This window comes from Panthera tigris, chromosome A2 (assembly GCF_018350195.1).
Source record: "Panthera tigris isolate Pti1 chromosome A2, P.tigris_Pti1_mat1.1, whole genome shotgun sequence".
Taxonomy (NCBI): Eukaryota; Metazoa; Chordata; class Mammalia; order Carnivora; family Felidae; genus Panthera; species Panthera tigris.
The window spans coordinates 82,675,881-82,699,342 of record NC_056661.1 but is presented as its reverse complement, the minus strand read 5'-3'; the positions used below and the strand labels follow the sequence as shown (position 1 = coordinate 82,699,342).

General features: G+C 34.6%; 1 protein-coding gene and 1 pseudogene across 1 annotated transcript in view; one reads left to right on the top strand and one right to left on the bottom strand.

Moving 5' to 3' along the window:
- Window positions 1–23,462, top strand: part of MAGI2 (membrane associated guanylate kinase, WW and PDZ domain containing 2) — a 1,321,708-nt gene that overhangs the window by 321,012 nt on the left and 977,234 nt on the right. The gene's annotated exons all lie outside the window — the stretch shown is intronic.
- Window positions 7,275–7,397, bottom strand: LOC122236850 (annotated as a pseudogene).

Here is a 23,462-nt window from a genome sequence, read left to right as displayed (position 1 = left end):
TGATTTTCTTTTTCTATTTCTTTTTCTTTCTTTTCTTTTCTCTTTTCTTTTCTTTTCTTTTCCCTCTCTCTCTCTGTTTTTTTGTTTTTGTTTTTGTTTTTGTTTTTGTTTTTGTTTTTGTTTTTGTTTTTGTTTTTGTGTGTGGTGTCCTTGTCTGGTTTTGTCAGGATAATACTGGCCTTGTAAAATGAGTTTAAGAGTATCTCTTCCTCTTCAACTTTTTGGAAGAGTTTGAGAAGAATCGTTATTAAATATTCTTTCAGTGTTTGGTAGAATTCACTAGAGAGATCATTGGTCCTGGAATTTTGTTTGATGGGAGGGGGGAGCATTTGCTTTTGTTTTTGTTTTGTTTGTTTTGTTTGTTTTGATTACTGATTTAATATCCTGACTTGTAATCAGTCTATTTAGATCATCTTTTTTTTTTTCACATTTCAGACTTGGAAGATTAATTTTCTAAGAATTTATCCATTGTCTCTAAGTTTTCCAATTTTTTGGTATGTAATTGTTCATAGCAGGCTCTTAATGACCGTTTGTATTTCTTTGATATTACTTTTACTTTCTTGTCTTTCATTTCTGATTTTATTTATTTGAGTTTTCTCTTTTTTATCAGTCTAGCTAATGGTTTGTCAATTTGGTTTATCTTTTTAAAGAACCAACTTTTAGTTTCATTGTCATTTTCTATTGTCTTTTTAGTTTCTGTTCCATTTATTTCCACTCTGATCTTTATTATTTCCTTCCATGTATTACTTTTTGACAAAGGGTTTTAAAATTACTGAAAAAGCTGAATTTCAGTGGAATTTGATGTTATTACCTCTAAAGATAAACGTACAACCTTATAGATAACTCTTAAGATTTTTAAGAATGCCCTCTGGCAGGTGTGTGTGTGTGTGTGTGTGTGTGTGTGTTTTCATTTTCTTGCTTTGTTTTCCCCTAGACTTTATATTATACTGAATTTTATTATTCTTTTGAATAAAATGTAAAAGCATATTATTTTGCTCTCACCCTAAAATTAAACTTAATATATTGTCTGACACTTACATTTTTAAAACCATTTTCCACAAAATGGCATGTTTTTTTTCTCTTAAATGACTGAAAGAACTAAAGGGAAAACGAACATTTAAATTTATTTAATGTTCAGATTATTTTTGTCTGTTCTCCCTTCACAGACATATCTGGCAGGCTGATATACCTTCTGGAGACTCAGGGAAAGGAACTTTTTTTATATGTACTTTTAAGTTCTTTACTGAAATGGGAAAATAAGCAAATGATTGTTTGGAAGCCAGCAGCTTTAAACACTACTTGCTTTTTTTGCATCATTGCACAAAACTGTGAAGGGAGAATAGTTTCTTCCTTCCCCTCCCCTCTCCTGGGCATACCCCAAGTCTGTATGTCCATTTTATTCCATGGTCTGAAACACAGATAAGACTCTGGCTTTCAAACAGATGGTTGAGAAATCTTACTTATGGTATACGTCAAATATACTATCCAGGTACTCTCTGACTGGCTGAAGCCACTTTGACAGCATTTGGGACACTATAAAAATATTTAGTTTTAGAAACTTAAGGAGGAGTGAAGATTAACATTATAGTCCCAAGTTAGTCTATTTAAGTAGCTTGATGAGTTTCTCAGCATTCTGAAGTTTTTCTCATCTTGCTGACCTGCATACCTGGCCACCAAAACTGAGTTTTAATTCTTTTACCTCGGCCCTAACAGCAAAAGTAATAAGAGCTAACATTAATGTGGCTAATTATGGGCAGTGTAAATGTGTTAGGTGCTTTGTGCATTATGCCAGTTAGGATTAATTTAAACTATGAGTAATGGGAAAGGCAAAATAACAGTAACCTAAATACAGTTCTCTTTCATGTAAGAGAAGCATTTTAGAGCTGATACATTCACCACGAAGTTGTCAGGGACATTGGCTCCTTGTCCTGCTCCGTCATCTTCAGCATAATTCTTTTAACCATGGTCCAAGGGAGCTGCTTAAGTTCCAACTGTTACACCCATGTTCAAATATTCTAGCCAGCAAGAAAGAGGGAGTCAGGAAAGAAGAGGGTAAAGGATGCACACCAGCTGTTCTTAGAGAGATTTCTTAAAAGTGCACACATCATATTTTTGCATATTACAGTTGCCCGAGAGCCTAGAAAACATGATAAATCATAGCGTGTACTGCAGGCTTGCCAGTAATTAGATAAAAATTGGGTGTTTTTTACTAAAGTGATTTTTGGTGCAACTAGCTCCCATATGCAATAATTCCCTTGGTCTTCAGAACAGCCTTTTAAGCAGAGCTTTAACCATACCTCTTTATGCCTTTGTTACAGGCCTTGATCTCGTTCCCTTGAGACTGGGTCTCTGTCTCATGGTGGGGAGCCGGTCCTGGAGCCCCAGTATTTCCCCCTCAGTGCTTATGGGTGGGCTCCTCCTATGGACTGTCAGACTTCTCTGCTGCTGATTACATACTGCCTTTTTGGGTCTCTGACTATTACCTACTGTCTGCCTCTGTCTTGATTGTCCTAATTCTGTCAATTCATGTGGTCTTTTATCACAAATCTTCCACCTGACCCATCCTTCTATAATAGAGCCTCCATTATAGCATTAGCTATGCTGGTTTCAGTAACAGTAAAAAGAAGCAATGCTGACTTTGACAAAAATTTTAAATTATTCAAAGTTCAGTGAATATTTTCTGTTTATCATTAGGAAAAAACTGAGACATAGATATGCCAGCTTTCTTTTTTATACTAGATTGTGACTTTGGGCAAGTTACTTGATATCTCTGTGCTTCAATTTCCTTATATAATGGAGATGACCAATAATTACATCATAGAGTGGCTGTGAGGATTCACTAAGTTCATTCATGTAAAATATCTCCTAGCACATTGTACTCTTCAGTGAGTGTTAGCTAACAGTAATAACAAGTATAAGCGTATACTTACAACAATACTTATTATTATTTTCAACTCCCTTTCTTCTCTTGTAGATTGCTTTGGGTTTTATGGCTTTCAGTTAGTGACTGTCAAGGCTAAAGAAAGCTTGCTCTTTGGGAGACCTGTTGGGAAGATAATCAATAACATTTTCATACGATTCACGGTGATATTTAATTACTAATTGTCTCTTTTAGAGAATTGGATTGGATTCTCCATACTTCACCATCTTGAGTCTCTGGCTGTCAGGGAACTCTAATATAATTCTGGTTTCTAGTGAAATAAGCTTGAGAGTCGAGAGGAGAGGAATTGAAGTGAGGTGCATGAATGCAATTGAGTTGCTTTATTTATTTAAGGTTTCCAGAGGTAAAAAAAATGACGAATTGTCTAAATAATATTCATCTTTTTGTTCAAGGAAGGCACGGATCACATGAATATTGGATAATAACAGTTTCTGAATGACTTTGGATACCTGAAAGCATTTTAACGCTGACACATCTAAATGCTTTTTATTTGTATCAGTCAAAACCTTGGAGGAAGCAGATGACATACTCGAAGGAATGAATTATTCCTAGAGTTAAATAGAGTTAAATGCCCGTACCCTTTGTAAAGGTGTGGGCAGGGTTATAGCTCTGAACTCAGGATGGTGGTGAGGCACCAGGTACTAGCCATAGAAAAAAAGCTCTTACACAAGAGACTTGAAGGTCCACAGCAAGGAACATAAAGGATGGTCATGGAGAGGGACTGCTGGACAGGAGTTGTGGCTGTAGGTAGAACACACTGGATGCCAAAACTGCTTCCTGGGTGAGAGGGGTCTGAGGAATACCTACCCTGTCCTCTCTCTCCCTCACTCTGATCTTGTGCCTCCCATTGGCCTAATTTATTTGAAGCTGTAGGGAGTGGGATCCAGGTGATGCCATGTATAGAGGTCCATTTCCCAGGGCATAGTGTATGGCAGGGAAAAGGAGAAAGTGGTTGGAGAGGCCACAATGCATAACAAGCACACTTCCATCTGTAGGCTCAGCCCTACTCCGTACTCTGGACCTCTTCAGTGTCCTGAAGGCATATTGTGCCTCAGGATATTAACGCTATTTATTCGGAGCCTAGTGATAAGTAGGTCACCTTGTTTCTCAGAGCTGAGCTTCTCTGGGCATGAACCATCCTCCGTTTACGTGGGGTCTTGATATCCGTTCTGTGTATTTGGTGTCTGAATTCCAGAACAAGCCATTGAAGAAACTGGGCCTTGGCTGTGTCATTTATAAAGTCTTAGGATTGGAGCATCTCAAAATTTCAATTTAAAAATTCCCATGTAATTCCTGACCTAAAGAATATACCAATCATGAGTTTTCTGTATTCATAAGTTGAATTCAGACAAATTTACTTCTATATAGCTCCAAAGTAACTGTGAAAATTTTAGTTTTAATATAGGTAAATTGTGGGCCCTACCTGTTGTAAAGGAATGAAATAGTAAGGTTAGATAGGAAAGTAAGAGGAATTGCTAAAAAAACCACCAAGGATTGATGTAATGAAGTCTCAAAAGAGATAAAGATAGGGCTTGGCAGACATGAGCTTTAGGAATCAGATATCACCAATTCCTGAGTTAAAAATCAGAAATTCCCTGAACATTTGTATGCATGAGTAAACAAAAAACATTTTCTAATTTATGCTCTGTCTGCAGCAACACAAAATCTATCTATAAACATCTGATTAAAACTAGAAGTTGGGAAGATCCTAGAAAGTTTTCAAGAAGTAATAAATTTCATATAGCAATGAATAGCAGTGTATCCATAATTACTTGTTTGTGGTGTGTAAATAGCATTGGTGTTTGTTGTTGTCATTGTTTTTGTTGTAGTTGATGCTATTGATTTATTTGAGGAGAGGTTGAAAAAAGTAATTACTTTTCAATGTTTGCTTGCTCTTTCATACCTTTTCCCAAAGGAAATGTTTTTCAATGTCAAAATCATAATTTTAGTCAAAAATTTTATCCTTAGACTTGATGACAGTTACAGTACATGTATGTCATATGTTCTGACAATGAATGTGTTCAGGAAGCACACAGGGCACACCAATTAGCAAATCAAACAAAACCTAATTGCATCTTTACCCCAATTATTAAGATGAACTGAAAAATTTTAGAGCATGATGAAATTTATATTTTCATAATAGCTTAAAATCTGAACTTCTTTTTTGACTACTTAGAGAAATGCAATATACATTAATTTCAAAAATGAGACTTTAAAAATTTTAAAAATTATGGGCACTTAGGTGGCTCAGTCGGTTAAGCATCCGACTACAGCTCAGGTCATGATCTCATGGTTAGTGGGTTCAGAACCCACGTTGGGCTTGTGCCAACGGCTCAAAGCCTGGAGCCTACTTTGTATTCTGTGTTCTCCTCTCCCTCTGCCCCTCCTACTTCATTCTCTGTCTCTCTCTCTCTCTCTCAAAAGTAAATAAACATTAAAACAAATATAAATAAATAAAAATTTAAAAAGGAAAGCAAAATTTGGTAAAAAGTTTCGTATTTATAGTGGATCATAAATGTGTTCTTTTTTCTCTAGTTAGTGTTCTGTATGGTGTATGTCAAAGGCTACTAAAGAAATAAAATTCAATGCAATAGTGTACAACAGGGTCAGCAAACATGGCCCATGGATCAAATCTTGCCTGCTGTTTTTATATGGCCCATGAGATAACTATGTTTTTCACATTTTTAAATGGTTTTAAAGCTTCAAAAGAGGAATGATACGTCACAATGTGAAAATTATGACTTTGAAGCTTTTATGTTCATAAAGTTTTACTGAAACACAGCCCTGTCCATTCATTTATTTATTATCCATCACAAATGCAGTAACAGAGTTTTCCAGTTGCAGAAGACATCATATGACTGGAAAATCATAAAGTACTTCTTATTTAGCCTTTTAAATAATAATTTTTGTCTACCTCTAGTTTACAGGATTCTATTAAAGTACACTTTCTTAAAGAAAGAAGATAGAATATTACCAAAAATAATATTCTATCTATCTACATACTTTAAATAGTGTAAGTGTTCCCTTTTTGCTCAGTTTGGTTGGCCTCTGAAATAATAAATACAATAATAAATAAATCTTACTAATACAGACATTCTCTTTTAGACAAATTATAGTTAGTTCACAAATATTTCTCTGAAAGAATTATGATGCTTTGTGTGACATATCACAGAGTACTGAGATGTAAGTTTTCTTTTAAGGGAAGACCATTTTCTCCTTTTTGTTGGTGTGGTGGGAGAGTAACAAGCTTCAAGAGAAATTACCTTCAGTGATGAGGAATTTGAAAGACAGTATAATCAAAACTGAAAGATCTTGAGCACTCTGAGAACCAAGGATAAGAGTTAGCAAATGTAGTACACTGTGAATAAATGCTGAGGAGAGTCTAGGAAAAGGAGATAATAAGAGGTAAAATCTGTTAAACTTCAAAGTGCTAAAGAATAATGAAAAGGGAAGATTTAAGAGTTTTATAAAGGTAGGGGGAAAGGCTCTTAAATCTTCATACCAAAGTGGAACTGCAGTGAAAAAGACAAACTAGGTGCTGAGCTGTACACTATTGTGAGAACAGTGTGTTATAAATCAAGGAAGTGGTCATAGCTAGTTTGAGGGATGAAATTCACCAGTATTTAATACAGTATCAGAACTCACCTTCAATAAAATTTTGATGTGTTCACTACATACCATGGATATGACTTACTATGTATGTTTGGATTCATTCTCAAAGACAGAAGAAAGTCTTCATTTTTGTGATAAAAGGCTTAGAAACCGTAGTAAGGCATTGCTATCTATCAGCTATAGTTTACTATCTAGCCACATTGATTTTGTTTTTTTAAGTTTTTTTTAATTCTAGTTAATTAGCAGAGTACAATATTGGTTTCAGGAGCATAATTTACTGGTTCGTAACTTACATATAACACATGGGCCACATTGATTTTAAAATTAAATCTCATGTATTTATTTTTTCATTTCTGTATGCATGTCTCATGAGTTATGAGTTCAGATTTATTTTTGTTCATGTCTATAGAAGTCTTAAGAAAATGTTCTAAGCAAGTCTTCTAATATTCTGTGGAATGTGTCATCAATAAAGAAATTATTATATTGTAAACTAGCAAAAAGATAGTACTCAGGATCCATCTTTTCCTAAATGATCTAAAAGAAGTGTCAACATTCATTGCCATTTACAAACTACAGTGGGAGACAGTTTGGAGAGGAAAATGCCTGTAAAATCAAGCAAAACTCTGATGAAATAAAAGGAGATTAATTAAGGTAAAAATAAGGAGAGAGGAGTTGTAGTTTAAAACAGAAAATTATTAATAACTATCATATTTTCTATATTATTAGGTAATCAGTTATTGCTTTATAACTGAAAAAATCTGAATCAGAGTAAACATGGAAAATTCAGCTATGAATTTGTATTGCTCTACTACACTTGATCTTAGCCAAAAGGCTGAGAAGTGATAAATTTGTATTGCTATAAATGAGATGAGTGAACATTTTTTAAAGGAAAAAAATATATAATTGATCATAGGAGGTAAAATCTTTGTTTTCATCACTTGTAACACATATGGTATCCTTTAAATTCAACATAAGACATTATAAAATCCTTGATTAAATATTTATTAAATACTCTATTACCTTATATTTATAACTTTATATTCATTATGGGAGACTGTTTAAGTACTGCATAACCTTAAATGTAAAGTATTGACTCTATATTAATAGGAAATGGTAACCATAGGAAGAACTTCAAAAAATTTTTAAGAGACCTTATCCTTTGATTGATGAAGCCACACAGATCATTTCATATGTATCTCCTTAGGTAAAAGGAAAGCAACTTTATTCTATTTTACTTCTAAAGATGTCCCAGAGCTTGATTTTAAAATGAAATTTTTAAATTTAAATACAACTATTTACTTCTGAATATTTAATTGAAAATTTCAAAAGAGACCTGAACTGTTTCCTACTTGGGGAAGCTATTCTGAAATCACTGATTATTTGGAATTGAGTGAGGGTTCCTTTTTTTCTTTTCTTTCTTTTTTTTCCTTCCTCTTCTATTTATGGAGAAAATGGGTAGAGTATATTTTATTGGTTTGAATTAATCTTCTTTATAAACAAAGAAGAAATAAGTTAATTTTTTCCTATTTGCAGTAACTAGACCCCAAATACTTGTCAAATACCCAAATAAATATTTATATTTACATAATTGAGGAGTTCAACTAAGGGAAATGAATACTTAAATGTTTATACTTTTAGAAAGTCTCACACTCTTCCCCTTTTTAGCAGCAGCTACATAAATTCATTAATGGCATATTTTCTGTATTTACAAATAAATATTTTGACCTCTGTAATAAAATATTCTAAAACTATCCACATTTTGAGAAAAGTTAATTTTCAGTATTTTCAATTAGGAGGATCTTTCAATTTTGCTCACTAAAGTTAGGAAACAAAAGAGAAAGGGAATCACATTTTCAGAATCATAGAGTTAGATTTTTGAAAATCTATATCTGCATTAAGCATCAAGAGCACTAGAAAAAAATGTCAAATTCAACCTTTTCAGAACTCTAGAAATTAAAGGCTTGCAGCAGTCTGAGGAGTATTTATTCAGGAAAATTGGCTGAATTCCATTAAGAACACAAGGATTTGAACATTAAGTCATCAATAATAAATATGTGCAAATAACTAAAGAAAACCATTTCTAAAGAATCAGAGGAATGTGTGAGAACAATTTCTCACCAAAAACAGAAGAGCGATATAGAAGATACGAACTATGGGAGAGAACAAAATAGAAGCTTTGAAGTTGGAAATTACAATAAATAAAATGAAAAATACACTTAAGATACTCAATTGCGGATGTGAACTGACAGAAGAAAGAACCAGTTAAGTTGAAGTCAGGTTTATTCAAAGTATCTAGTCTGAGCAAAAGAGAAAAAAAAATAATGAAAAAAGATGAAAAGACTTAGAGAGCTGTGAAAAAGCATGAAGCTAATCGACATACCCATAAGAAGAGTTCTAAGAGAAAGACAAATACAGAATGAATATTTAAGAAATAGCAGCTATAAAATTCTGAAATCAGATTGAAAACATTAATATGGATCTAAAGGAAGTTCCACAAACTCCAAGTAGGAAGACCTCAGAGATCCATACCTGACATATATAGCCAAACTGCCTGAAGCCAAAGACATAAAATATTGAAAGGAGCAAGAGAGAAACAACTCGTCACATAAAAAGGATCAACAGATGATTCTCACCAAATATCATGGAGGCCAAAGTAATTCGATGAAATATTCAAAGTGCTGGAAGACAAAGATTATTAAGAATTCTAAATGTAGCAAAGCTATCCTTCTAAAATGAAGGAAAATTTAAGACAAAAGAGAGGATAACAGTTTGACAGTAATATTTGTAGATAAATACTCACTTGTAGTAATGAATACTCAGCAGAAGTTCAAGAAGAAAATAGAAGATGCAAATAACATAGAAACCAATTAGACCTAAGGTACACACCTCACACAACAACACTGGACTACACATTCTTCCCAAAGTACATTGAACATTTTCTGGTATAGACCACATGTTATGCCATAAAAGAAGTCTCAAAATAATTTACTTTTTATTTGAGAGAGAGAGAGAGAGAGAGAGAGAGAGAGAGAGAGAGAGAATCTCAAGCAGGCTCATGCTCAGCAACAGAGCCCAGTACAGACAGGGCTTGATTCCACAACCCTGGGATTATGACCTGAGCCAAAATTAAGAGTTGGAAGTTCAAGTGAGCCAGCCCCAGAAGTCTCAAAAATATTTAAAAAATAAAACCACATAAAGTATATTTTATTATAATGAAATAAAATTAGAAATGAGTATAAAAGAGAAAATTAGGAAATTCACAATTATGTGGTAGAATATTTTTTAAATTATTAATAATCAATGAATAAAAAAAGAAATGAGCAGTGACTGGATGGCTAAGTTGGTTAAGTGCCCAACTGTTGATTTTGGCTCAGGTCATGATCTCACGGTTCATGAGTGTGAGCCTTGCAGAGCCTGCTTGGGATTCTTTTTCTCCTTCTCTCTGTCCCTCCCCCTAAAATAAACAAATAAACATTAAAAAAGAAAAAATAAATGAGAAACAAAATTAGAATATGCTCTTATTTTACTTTGAAATATTTATTCATTTATTTATGTAAAAAAGAAGGGCATATTCTAGAAGATTTAATATGTTATAATTTCTGGTGATTCCAAGTGATTTTTATCTTCTTTATATTTTTCTGTAATTTTTTAATTAACTTTTTTATTTTAATTCCAGTACAGTTTGCAGTTATATTAGTTTTAGGTGAATAATACAGTGATTCAATAATTCTGTACATTACTCAGTACTCATCATAATAAGTGTGCTTGCTCTTTATCCCAATCGTTTATTTCTCTTGTCCCCAAACCTACCTCCCCTCTGGTAACTATCAGTTTGTTTTCTATAGTTAACAGTCTGTTTCTTGGTTTCTCCCTCTCTCTCTCTCTCTGTCTCTCTCTCTTTTATCCTTTGCTCATTTGTTTTTTTTCTTGAATTCCACATATGAGTGAAATCATATGGTATTTGTCTTTCTCTGACTAACTTACTTAGCATTATACTCTGTAGCTCCATCCATGTTGTTGCAAATGGCAAGATTTCTTCTTTTTTAATGCTGAATAATATTCCATTCACACTCATGTCTTCTTTTTTAATGTTAATTTATTTATTTTGAAAAAGAGAGAGTGGGGATGGGCAGAGAAAGAGAATCCCAAGCAGACTTGTGCTGTCAGCATAAAGCCTGACGTGGGGCTGAATCCCACAACTGTGAGATAATGACCTGAGCAGAAATCAAGAGTAGGGCGCTTAACCAACTGAGTCACTCAGACGCCCCAACACATTTTCTTTATATATTTATGTTATTAATGGACACTTAGAATGCTTCCATAATTTGGCTATTGTAAACATGCTGAGAGGTATATAAATCCCTTTGAATTAGTGTTTTTCTATTCTTTCAGTAAATACCCAGGAGTACAATTATTGGATCATAGGGTAGTTCTATTTTTAATTTTTTGAGAAACCTCCGTACTGTCTTCCACAGTTGCTCTATCAGTTTGTATTCTTACCAACAGTGCAGGAGGATTCCTATTTCTCTACATCCACATCCTTGCTAACATTTGTTTTTGTGTTTTTTATTGTAGCCATTCTGACAGGTGTGATGTGATTGATATGTCATTGTGGTTTTGATTTGCATTTCCTTGATGATGAATGATGTTGAGCATCTTTTCATGTGTCTGTTGACCATGTGTATGTCTTCTTTGGAGACATGTCTGCTCATGTATTCTGCCCATTTTTAATTGGAATATTTGGGGTGTGTGTGTGTGTGTGTGTGTGTGTGTGTGTGCTAAGATGTATCAGTTCTTTATATATTTTGGATACTAACCCTTTGTCAGGTGTGTCATTTGCAAATGTCTTCTCCCATTCCATATGTTGTCTTTCAGTTTTGTTGATTGTTTCCTTTGCTTTGCGGAAGGTTTTTATTTTGATGTAGTCCCAACAGTTTATTTTTGCTTTTATTTCCCTTGCCTCAGGAGACATATCTAGAAAAATGTTGCTATGGCTGATGTGAGAAAAATTACTGCCTGTGATTTCTTCTATGATTATTGTGGTTTCAGATCTCACATTTAGACCTTTAATCCATTTGAGTTTATTTTATGCATGGCATGAAAAAGTGGCCCAGTTTCATTCTTTTGCACATAGCTGTCCAGTTTTCCTAACACAAGCAGTTGAAGAAACTGTCTTTTTCTCATTGTATATTCTTTCCTCCTTTGTCAAAGATTACTTAGCCATACATATATGGTGGGTTTATTTCTGGGTTTTCTATTCTGTTCCATTTATCTACCTGTTTTTGTGCCAGTACCATACTATTTTGATTACTTCAGCTTTGGAATCTAACTTGAAGTCTGGAAATCAGGTTTTTTATTCTTTTTCAAGATTGCTTTGGCTACTTAGGGTCTTCTGTGGGTCCATACAAAGTTTTGGATTGTTTGTTCTAGTTCTGTGAAAAATGTTTTTGGTATTTTCACAGCGATTGCATTAAATGTGTAGATTAGTTTAGGGAGTATAGACATTTTAACAATATTGTACTTCAAATCCATGAACATAGAATGTCTTTAATCTCAAAACTTATGACAAAGGTATAACAATTAAAGAAGTGTGGTAATGGCATAACAGACATATAGAGCAATAGAAAATAACTTGGAGTCCAGAAATGAACTCATACATTTGTGGTCAATTGATTTTTGACAAGGGTACCAAGACAGTTTGATAGGGGAAATAATAAACTTTTCAACAAATTGTGCTGGGACAACTGCTTATCTAATGCAAAAGAATGAAGTTGGATCCCTTCCAGAAACCATTAAAGAACACTGTCAGAAAAGTGAAAATAAGTGTGCCTGGCTGGCTTAATCAGAAGAGCATGCGACTCTTGTGCTGGAGGTCATGGGTTTGAGCCCCATGTTAGGTGTAGAGATTACTAAAAAATAAGTAAAGACATGCAAAAAAAAAAAGAAAGTGACAGATAACCCACATGATAAGAGAAAAATATTATAAACCATGTATCGATAAGGGACTTGTGTCTATAATATTTAAAGAACTCTTACAACTCAACAATAAAAAGATATAAAACCCAATTAGCAAATGGACAAAATTTTGTTTACATATTTCTCCTAAGAAGAGAAACTAATGACCAATGGGCACATGAAAATATGCTCAATATAATTAGTCATTATGGAAATGCAAATCAAAACCACAATGAAATAGCACTTGACATTCACTAAGATGATTATTGTCAAAAAAGATGGATTATAATGTGGAGGCATCGAAACTCTCCTACATTGTGGGGGGCATTACAAAATGGTGCACCTTCTTTGGAAGACATTTATAAATTCCTTACAAAATTGAAGAGTTACCCTATGATCCGTAATTCCACTCCTAGGTATATACCCAAGATAAATGAAAATTTATGTTCATACAAAAACTTAGATATGAATATTCACAGAAACATTATTTATAATAGCCAGAAATAGAAAGAACTCCAGTGTCTATCAACTGATGAATTAGGATAAACAAAAGCTATATTTTATTCAGTCATGAATAAAAATAAAGTCCTGGTCCATGCTACAATATGGATGAAGCTTGAAAAACATTATGCTAAGTGAAAGTGACCAGATGCCAAAGGCCACATAATGTAAGATTCGATTTTTGTAGAATGTCTAGAATGGGCAAGTCTGTAAAGACAGAAAGTAGATTAGTGTTTGCCAGGAAAGGAGAGGGAAATGGCTGGGGGGAGGGTGAATGAGGATTGACTGCTAATGAGAATGGGGTTTCTTTTTGAAGTGATGAAAATATGCTGAAATTAAGTCGTGGTGATGTTTGCATGAGTTTTTTAACATCCTCATGTTAAGACTCATTTTGTCAAGTTGTTTCATAGTCTGAAGTTGGATACCATTAATAACAATAATGACCTTTTTTAAAAGTTTATTTATTTATTTTTAAGAGAGAACAAATGGGGGTGGGGTAGAGAGAGAAGGAGAGAGAGAATCCCAAGTGGGCTCTGCACCATCATTGTGGAGCCTGATGTGGGGCTTGAACTCACAAACTGAGATCGTGACCTGAGCTGAAACCAAGAGTCAGATGCTTAACAGACTGAGCTACCTGGGTACCCCAATACTGACTTAAAAAAAACCTCAATACTGTCAGTGAAAATAATGTATACGTTGAACTAAAAATAAAAAGGTGATTTCAAAAAGTAAAGCAACAAATCTTAATATCATGCAATGCAGTAGCAGTGGCCCAATTAATGTTATTCATTGATTTGAAACCCTTAAAGAGTTAGGATCAACTGCTAGAATGTTATTACTTTTGATGCATCAAATTTTGGTTTTGTTTCAGTGTTCTGAAGTGGGTTTTATGAAATACCTGGAAAGTTTCATTTTTCCTTTCATAAACCTGTGTCTCTCCATATGGAAAAAGCTTTGGTATGAGCTACATCAGAATATGTTCCCCTTTTGGTATTGGGAGCAGAAGTGGCCAGAAATAAATGATACCCTAAAAGACTTTATTTTGTACATACTTGTTTATTGCACTATGACCATGCCTATTTTTTAACTTTATGTACAATATAATTTTTAATTGAAATAGACTATTAATGATTTCTTTTATAAATGAGGCTTACATTTACAACAGATATTTCCCTTCCTAAGCATTTTTCCCAATTATTCAACAAGTATTAACTGAGCAACTACTACAACAATGCATATGCTAATAAATGATGATGTAATGATAAGTCGTTTGGTAGGAGAGACAGGAAATAATTGAGTATTCTAATAATTAGAAATATAAATAAAAACTGCAAAGTGAGCAACTGAAATCACTTAGGAGAATTTGTAACCAAACCTGATGATCTTGCATATTTTGGATTCTTTTCTTAGGAAATGCTCTTTGAGCTGAGATTAGCAAGATAAATAGAAATTAATCAGATAAGGTGGGGATACAGTAAGGGTAAGAGTGTCCCAGGGGGAAAAAAAGAAAGAAAGAAAAACTGTATTCAGGGCTGCTGGCCCCATCCTAAGATTAGAAGAAGATTGATATGTGCAAGGCCCTTGTATATAGTATTGAAAAGGAACACTCAAAGCGAGTTTAGAGAGAAGCCAGGAGCCCCACTTGTGAGGTTGGGTTTCTATACTAAGAACAAAAGAAAGACATACAGAAGTTGCATGTCTGGGGGAACAGAGGGAAGGAGAGGATCAGATATGATTTTGAAAAGTTTCTTTGGCTGCTGTGGACAATGGATTATGGTAGACAGAGAGTGAATGTGGAAAAATTCACTGGGAGATTACTGCAGAGACCAAATAGAAGATCACACAACTTGGACTAGGGTGGTAAGACATAGAAAGAAGTCAACAGATTTGAGAGATATTTGGTAGAAAATCAAAAGAAATGTTGTTGATGGGTTAGATACTGAGTGAATGAAGACTAATTGTGAAAGAAAACTCCATACTGCTTTGTTCATGCTTGCATTGTATTTGTCAACTCTTTTCCCTCTTTGCCCATAAGAATGTAAGATCCTCGAAGGCAGGGACACTCTTATTTATTTTTTTATGCATATATGATTTTTAGGCATATTGCGCATAGGAGACATCCTACACATATTTGATGATATGCTAGAATGAATTAGAAACAAATAGAAAGCCTTCAAAAAACTTTGAAAAACATTATACTCCATCACCAATAATTTTGTTGTTTCTAGAAGATATTATTATAGGTCTGAAATAGGACTAAGCAATTATTTATTTTACCTGGTTTTTAGGCAGCTACTGAGGCCAGCAATTGGATGTGCAGAATATACATAATTGATTGACCCTTGTTCAAAGACACAGTGAGCTGCCCAGCATACCTTAACTATGTGTAGCCTTATTTCTCCCTGGAGAAACATTTTATCATTGATTGCATATCTTGGATTGTTGAAAATGCATTTCATTAATACTAAACCTATTTTATGATATCAATATAAATTTGGAATGTATAAAACTATTAATTCAGTGTATGCATCTAAACAGATGTTTCATATAATAAAAAATGAACATTAAGGAAGAGTCACTGTGCGCACTTGGAGTGGTCAGGTTAAGTAACTATGAGAGAAATAAAAGCTCAATCTATAGCTAACATTAAATTGCAAAAGATGAACTCTGTTGACAAATTACTAGTGCTGACAATCTCTTACCCTCTTCTCCTTCCAACATATAATTATACAAGTTTCTCACTATTTTTTAAAGGAAAGGTGAAAGTTTTAGGTGCCGATAATATATTGTAATTTTTTTAACCTAGGAGATTGCCCTTTTTTTGTCTTTTACAAAATTTGCTTTCGTGCGTTCCTCTACAATAGAGATCATGGCTTTAAAAATAAAGCAAATTCATAATAAAGAAGCACTTCAATGTCACATAGTTTCACTAGAGTCTCACAATGTCACTAGAATAATTTTTAAGACTGTCTAGGATCATTTGCATCTATGACAATTCTATGATAATCAGATTTCCTAGCTTCATTCTAGATGTTTGAGTACTTCAATTATTTGTTTCTTTTCAGCAGAAGTTTCCCTTTTAATTAAAAAAAAAAAAAGTTCGAAATGTCCAGTGCTACTTAAGACACTAATACATCCATTAGTAAAGCACTAAGCATTAAAGCACCATTTTCCTTTGTCTTCTCTTGAAAAGTAAAAACAAACAAACTTTGTTTTTTAAAGCCCTTACTCATAAGTTATCTTTCCTTGGAGAATGTATGCATACTAATTATACCAGGAATCTTTAAAATTGACATAGAACATTTTATCTACTACTTTGTGAGGCTATTTTGTCATGAATTGTATGTGAATATGTCAGGGACAACACTGTTAATGTATATTTTAAATTAAATCAATTAATACTTTAATTATCATAGTATTCTCCTACTTCCCAGAGCATCTAGCCGCTTACCATGTTGACACTTTGATGTACCTTTGTTATATATAATCAGATAGTATTTTGGATACAGGGAATACTTGAAAAGTCAGAGATGCTAAGTGATTCAAGCAGCTGAGAGATGAGGAAGGGGAGAGAGAAAAAAAGGCTGAATTTGGGACAACTGGGAATTGAGACTGGGAGAAACGATTCAGGGTATAGCTGCTTTGTAAAGAAAATCAGGGACAGGGAGACCAGAATTCTAAAGATACTTGCTATGCATTAAAATGCATTTATCTGTGAGAGATTGAGTAAATAATTGAAGTATTTTAATTACTTTTTCCCTGCAAGAGTTGTGATTCTTTGAATTTAACACCTCACTGAACCTGGGCCCCTTGGGGCCTTTGGATTTATTCAGATCACACACGTGTACATTCACATTCATGCGCACACATACTTACATGCACATGGACTAATATGCCTATTTGGTTCTTGATAAATACCAAAATTCAAAATATTGTGTTTCTGAGTGTATTTCCTTAGCACACAACAGCTAAGACATGGATTTCATCAGCCTCTACTTTCCAATATACTGTCATTTGAGCACAGATCTACCTAGATGGCCTCATTTATTGTGTCAGTAGGATCACTGTTTACATGAGTTAAAATTGACTCAGGAAGATGCCATGTAATTTTTTACAGAACAATATAGAGAAAACTTTCTGGACCAAGACTAGACTTAGACTCTCTCTGGGCATGCCAGCTCTATAATGGATTTTAGTAGTGTCTTTTGTGTAAATATACTTTTTGTAGTTAGGAAATCCTTCATTCCTTAGCTTTGAGAGTATGAGTAAGTTAGCTGTGAGAAGCAGCTATAATGAAGGCCGGCAGGGTTTTCTTTGATTCTTTCTTCCTCTTCCTTCTAACTCACTATGAAAGCTTTCACAGTATCCATCCACAAGAAAACATATATGGAAATGGGTCATATTCAGTTGTACTAAGAACTCTGTGGAGAACTTGTAAATGGTACAAAGTATGCATTTTGTTCTGTTGTAACTCTTCCCCTTTATTACATGGGGCTCCTCAAGCCAAAGATTGCTCTCTAAATTGTATATTTGGGCAAGTAAAGTTGAATGGCTTTATAGTCTCCTATCTTTACAATAAAACTAATGGATAAGATCTTAGAATTGGCACCTTCTTCGTACACTGCTAATAGAATGATAAATAGGTACAACCCTCCTTGCAGGGCGTAATTCAACGCTTTCAAAATTTGTTTACCTTTTGCCCCAGTAATTCCACTTTTAGAAATTTATTACAAGGTAACAATATCAGAACTGTATAGAATGATGTATACATAAGATGCTAACCAAAAGACGTCAGTCAGACAAAGACAAGTATCATATGTTTCACTCATATGTGGAATTTAATAAACACAACAGATGAACATAAGAGAAAAGAAGGAAAAATAAGATAAAAACAAAGAGGGGGAAAACTATAAGGGACTCAAATACAGAAAGAAAACTGAGGGTTGCTGGAGGGGAGGTCGGTGGAGGGGTGGGTTAAATGGTTGATGGGATTAAGGAGGGCACTTTTTGGGATGAGCAGTGGATGTCATATGTAAGAGATTAATCACTAAGTTCTACCCCTGAAACCAAGATTGCACTGTATGTTAACTAACTTGAATACAAAAAGAAAAAAAAAAATGCTAACCAGAGGGTTTTTTATAATGGTAAAAAAGAAAAAGGAAACACCTAAATATCCAGGACTGCTTAAACAGATTCTAGTAAACTATAGTATATCCGTGCAAATAAGCCAGGTGACCGTTAAAGCTTATGTTGTGTAATATTTGTATTGATCATGAAAAATGTTCAGGATATAGCAATGGAAAAGAATGCTATAAAACAGTATGTTATAGATATTTCTATTATCTAATTTTGTCTATATTTTAAAATTTTTATTACAAATATAGAAACCAACTCTACTTAAGCAAAAGAGTACTTATTAGAACAATGAGGACTGGCTTGGGATAGGTGTGAAACCAAGAATTGGAGGGGGTCTGGGAAATAGGAACCAGAGTAGCAGGAACAGTCTTAATTAGGACAGCATTACCACTCCTGCCTTTGCTGTTGTAACAAATGAACTCTGTATTTCATTTCATCTTTGCATCACTCAAGATCCAAAGTCCCAGGGGAAGGGCTTTATTAGCCAAATTCATGCCATTTCCCAGCCCCAGCCAGTTTAAGAAATGTGAGGAATCTGAGACTTTCCCACTTTCACTTTGGGAGTGGGATAAAATAGCTGAGAATTACCTTCCCAATAAGATTTTAGGCAATGAAAACAATTTCCCAAGAAAATAAATCAGAGTGGAAGGAGTAGACACCTGACATTGCCCCAGATAGCATATTCCTTTCACAATATTTTATCTTGAAAGTAAAAATAAAAGTTATACCCCAAAAAGAAAATATATATATATAACTTATTGGATGTCTGTAGTATGTCAAGTTGCTTAAGGGGTCAAAATGAAGAAGTATATTGTGCTTATCTTCCAAAAAGAAACATCAATTTAAAACTCTACCATAACAGAAGATAGAAATTGTCTCCTTTTATATAGGAAAATAGGATATGTATTATAACAACTTTTATCAGTATCTGTCTGTTTATCTCAGGAGATCCATTGCTTCCTCTTCTGTAATTCATCTCTGAATTTGGAATATAAATTCCAGTGTGTCATTGTTGATAATGATATCTCAGAAGAGCCCTGCTAAGATCCATCAATTGTAACTCTTGATTTGGAAGTAAAATCATGTTTATGGAAGTCATGTAAGACAACTAATAGAAATGTGGTTCCACTAACATCATTTGAAAATAGCCCTAAAAGGGGCGCCTGGGTGGCTTGGTCGGTTAAGCGTCCGACTTCGGCTCAGGTCATGATCTCACGGTCCATGAGTTCGAGCCCCGCGTCGGGCTCTGTGCTGACCGCTCAGAGCCTGTAGCCTGTTTCAGATTCTGTGTCTCCCTCTCTCTCTACCCCTCCCCTGTTCATGCTCTGTCTCTCTCTGTCTCAAAAATAAAAAAAATAAATAAATAAACATTAAAAAAAAAAAAGAAAAGAAAATAGCCCTAAAATATTTTCACCATCTGCTATGATACAGAGACCATGAGATATTTTTCCGAGAAGATCCTGTAAATTTGACCTTGAGAATCCTAGTCCATCTGCTCAGAATTAAAACTAAACTAGTTAGTACCTGGGTATTTGGTTCAGAGCCATTATTTCTCTAAGATGCAACTGAAAGATTGATGTGATTTGAGGTGGTTTTTTTATCATTGGGTTGGATGCAATATAAAATTAAAAATGTAATTACAGGTAAATTGAAAGTGAGAGTTTGAGTATGAAATGAATCTCCACGTTTTTGTCTTCTTTCCTCTTAAATGTAACATAATTATGAAATTCATGCAGCTAAATAAAACCTTTTACCAATTAGTATGTATTTGCTGTATTGATTGAAATGGCTCTGAAAGAAGGCTTATTTTTAAGTGTCATATTATTTGAGTCTCTTAAACTGCCCAGATAGTTATGTTTTCAAAAATAGAAAGCTTCTAACAATTTATATGGCTTCATTTTTAATTTATCCCCTTCTGTGTTAGAAATAGTTATTTTTCAGGGCACCTGGGTGGCTCAGTTGGTTGAGCATCCAACACTTGATTTGGGCTCAGGTCATGATCTCATGGTTTGTCGAATAGAGCCCTATGTTGAGCTCTGTGTTGACAGAGTTCAGCCTGCTTGGGATTCTGTCTGTCTGTCTGTCTCTCTGTCTCTCTCTGCCCCTTCCCTGTACTCTCTCTCTTTCTCTCTCTCTCTCTCTCTCTCTCTCTCAGAAATAAAAAAATAAACATTAACAACAACAAGAAAGAAATAGTTGTTTTTCCCTGAAATTATTTTATGCTAGAATGTATGGAAGCAAAATTTCAATTGTATAACTATGTTCACTGTTACCACTTTACTTTTCTAGCTCAGAGGAATCTGATATAACTGAGTTCTATGACAGACAGTTGTTGCCTACCCAAGATCTGACTTGTTTGCTCATATAATGAGCTGAGATCCTTTGTTCTCATGATTACTTTAAGCCTTAATGGTAATTCCATTACTCTTTTTAAGTGATAAATCTTGGAATGTACATGTGATCTCATTCTGGTCAATGATATACAATGGGAAGTCTTCTTGGCAAATTCCAAAAGAGACATTTTTACTTGATAAAGAGAAGCCCCAGAAGAGAAGGTTCTGTTTCTCCTGCCATTTCATTCCTTCCATGATGGTGGTTGTGGAGGACTTGATATCTGAAGCTGAAGGAGCCATCTTATTTAAAAATTTTTTTGACGTTTATTTATTTTTGATAGAGACAGAGAGAAAGAGACAGAGAGTGAGTGGGGGAGAAGCAGAGAGAGGGAGACACAGAATCCCAAGCAGGCTCCAGGCTATGAGCTGTCACACAGAGCCCGGTGAGGGGCTTGAACCCACAAACTGTGAAATAATGACCTGAGCCAAAGTCAGACGCTTAACCAACTGAGCCACCTAGCCATTGATCAAGCCACAGTGAGATGAGTTTTTTTTGTGTTGTAACTGGATTCATCCTAACAGAAATGGATCCTAAATATCAATTGAATCATAATAAAAGTAATCTTCAAATTTCATGTTTGACTTTCTATCTGCATGTTTTACTTTATGATAATGCATTGGTTTTCACATACTTAATTCAGCTTTTCATACTTAATTGATAAATATCTAGTAATTTCATTGTGGTGTTTCCTTTAAGCTACAATTTAAGCAATGTAAGCATCTTTACACATCTCTACTTATATAATTATCTGAATATTTTATTATTTTTACCCTCATTTTGCAAAAATAAAGCATGTGAAATAATTTTTGAATATAAATGTTGATTATATAAGCTTAACATGATTGTAAACATGAAATAATTAGATGTACCAAAATATATGTACCTTTTACCTTAATCTGGTATTTGTTGGACTAAATATAGTTATTGTATATTCAATTATGGAGTAGAACAGAAAGTAATGTATATTATGAAGTATTGGCTTGTTCAAAGATAGTGTTTAAAGTTAAGGAGTAAATAGGTACTTTATATTTACCTGCCTGAAATTGGAACTCCCCATTTGGTTATTTCAATAAAAAGCTGTTGGACATTTTTTACATGCTAAAGTGTTGGAGATCTAGCAACAAATAAAATAAGATAGGATCTCTCTATTCCTGGAACTTGTAATTTAATGGGGCATATGGAATAGTTACATATATGGAATTCTCTGTCTGTATGTTATGAAGAATTGCGCATTATTGTCATTGCTGTAGGAACAGACCTTGCCTAGTTTGTGAGGGTCTGTGAAAGTGTTTCTGAAGAAGAGGTATTTAAACTGAGATCAAAAAGATGAATAAGAATAAGACCAAAAGAAGGGAGGTAAGAGGAGAAAGTCTATTCCAGAAAGAAAGAACAGAAAGAAGTGAAATCTCTTAAGATAGCTAAGAGGCCTAGAAGAAATCTAATTGGGTCAAAGAATCAGAAAAGAAAGGAGTGGTACCAGATGGGGTTGAAGGGGCAGGCAGAGTCAGGATTATGCACATCTTCCTATGTCTAAACACAGGAATATGTAAGAAGTTTAAGGAGAGAAGTGTCATGATTTTGTTTTTAAAAGATTCTCTGCAGTATTATGCAAAATCAATTGGAAAATAACAAGAGTAGAAAAACGATACCAGACATGAGATTCCTACAGTAGTCCTCACGAAAGATGATGTGAAGAAAATAGAAGCAGGGCAAAGTGGACAGGTTCAAGAACATTTGGGAAATGGAGTTAAGAGACTTGATCTTTAAAGGAATGAGCATGTAATTTATTATCTGTAAACATTTTAAGAATAAAAATTAATAATCCATTTCAGTTAAACAGGCATTAACAGGGACAGTCCTGGACAAACTAGAGTGAATGGTCGGTCACTCCAGGCATGAGTTAGTGGAGAATAAGGAAGGACTAAATGCACTGCCAAATCTCCTTATAACATCTACATTTCTGACAATAATTACCTTTGGCCACGGCCAGTTTCAGAAGACACTTAAATTCCTTTTTTTTTTTATTGTTTATTTATTTATTTTTGAGAGAGAGAGACAGAGAGAGAGAGAGAGAGAGAGAGAAACAAAGAGAGAGCTGGGGAGGGGCAGAGAGAAAGGGAGAAAGAAATCCCAAGCAGGCTCCACACTGTCAGCACAGAGCTGGACTTTGGGCTTGACCTCACAAACCATGAGATCATGACCTGAGAAGAAGTCAAGAGTCTGATGCTCAACTGACTGAGCCACCCAGGCACCCCAGGAGACACTTAAATATTTATGTTGACTTAACTTATGAAAAGGAAGACATTAGACTCCAATAGCCCATTGTCCTGGTACTTTGGGATCTCCTGCTTAGACTTGGCCCCAAGGGTTTAATTCTTCAAGACAAATGCATGGTGCTTATAAGATTTTAGATGAGGGGTGCCTGGGTGGCTCAGTCAGTTAAGCGTCCCTCTTCAGCTCAGGACATGATGTCAGTTTGTGAGTTTGAGCCCTGCAGCAGGCTCTGTGCTGACAGCTCAGAGCTTGGAGCCTGCTCCGGATTCTGTGTCTTCCTCTCTCTATATCCCTCCCCCACTCACAGTCTCTCTCTCTCTCTCTCTCTCTCTCTCTCTCTCTCTCAAAAATAAACATTGAAAATTTTGCATTTAAAAATAAGATTGTAGATGAAATAAGCACGCCCTCCACCCCTGTTTTTGTTTTTGTTTTTTGTAGAGCTTATCTCTTAGCCTCTGTTTTGTGTGTCTCTTTGTCTCTTTGACTCTGCTACAGAGGAGACTGTGTCAAATACATTACTGATTCTTAAACCTAGGTGTGACTGTCATTTAGGGGTCAAATTAAAAACCATTCAACTGGAGCATTGACAACCATAGAACCTAGCCTTTAGCCAGTCTCCTCTCTAGAGATTTACTGGGCAGCTGCTATG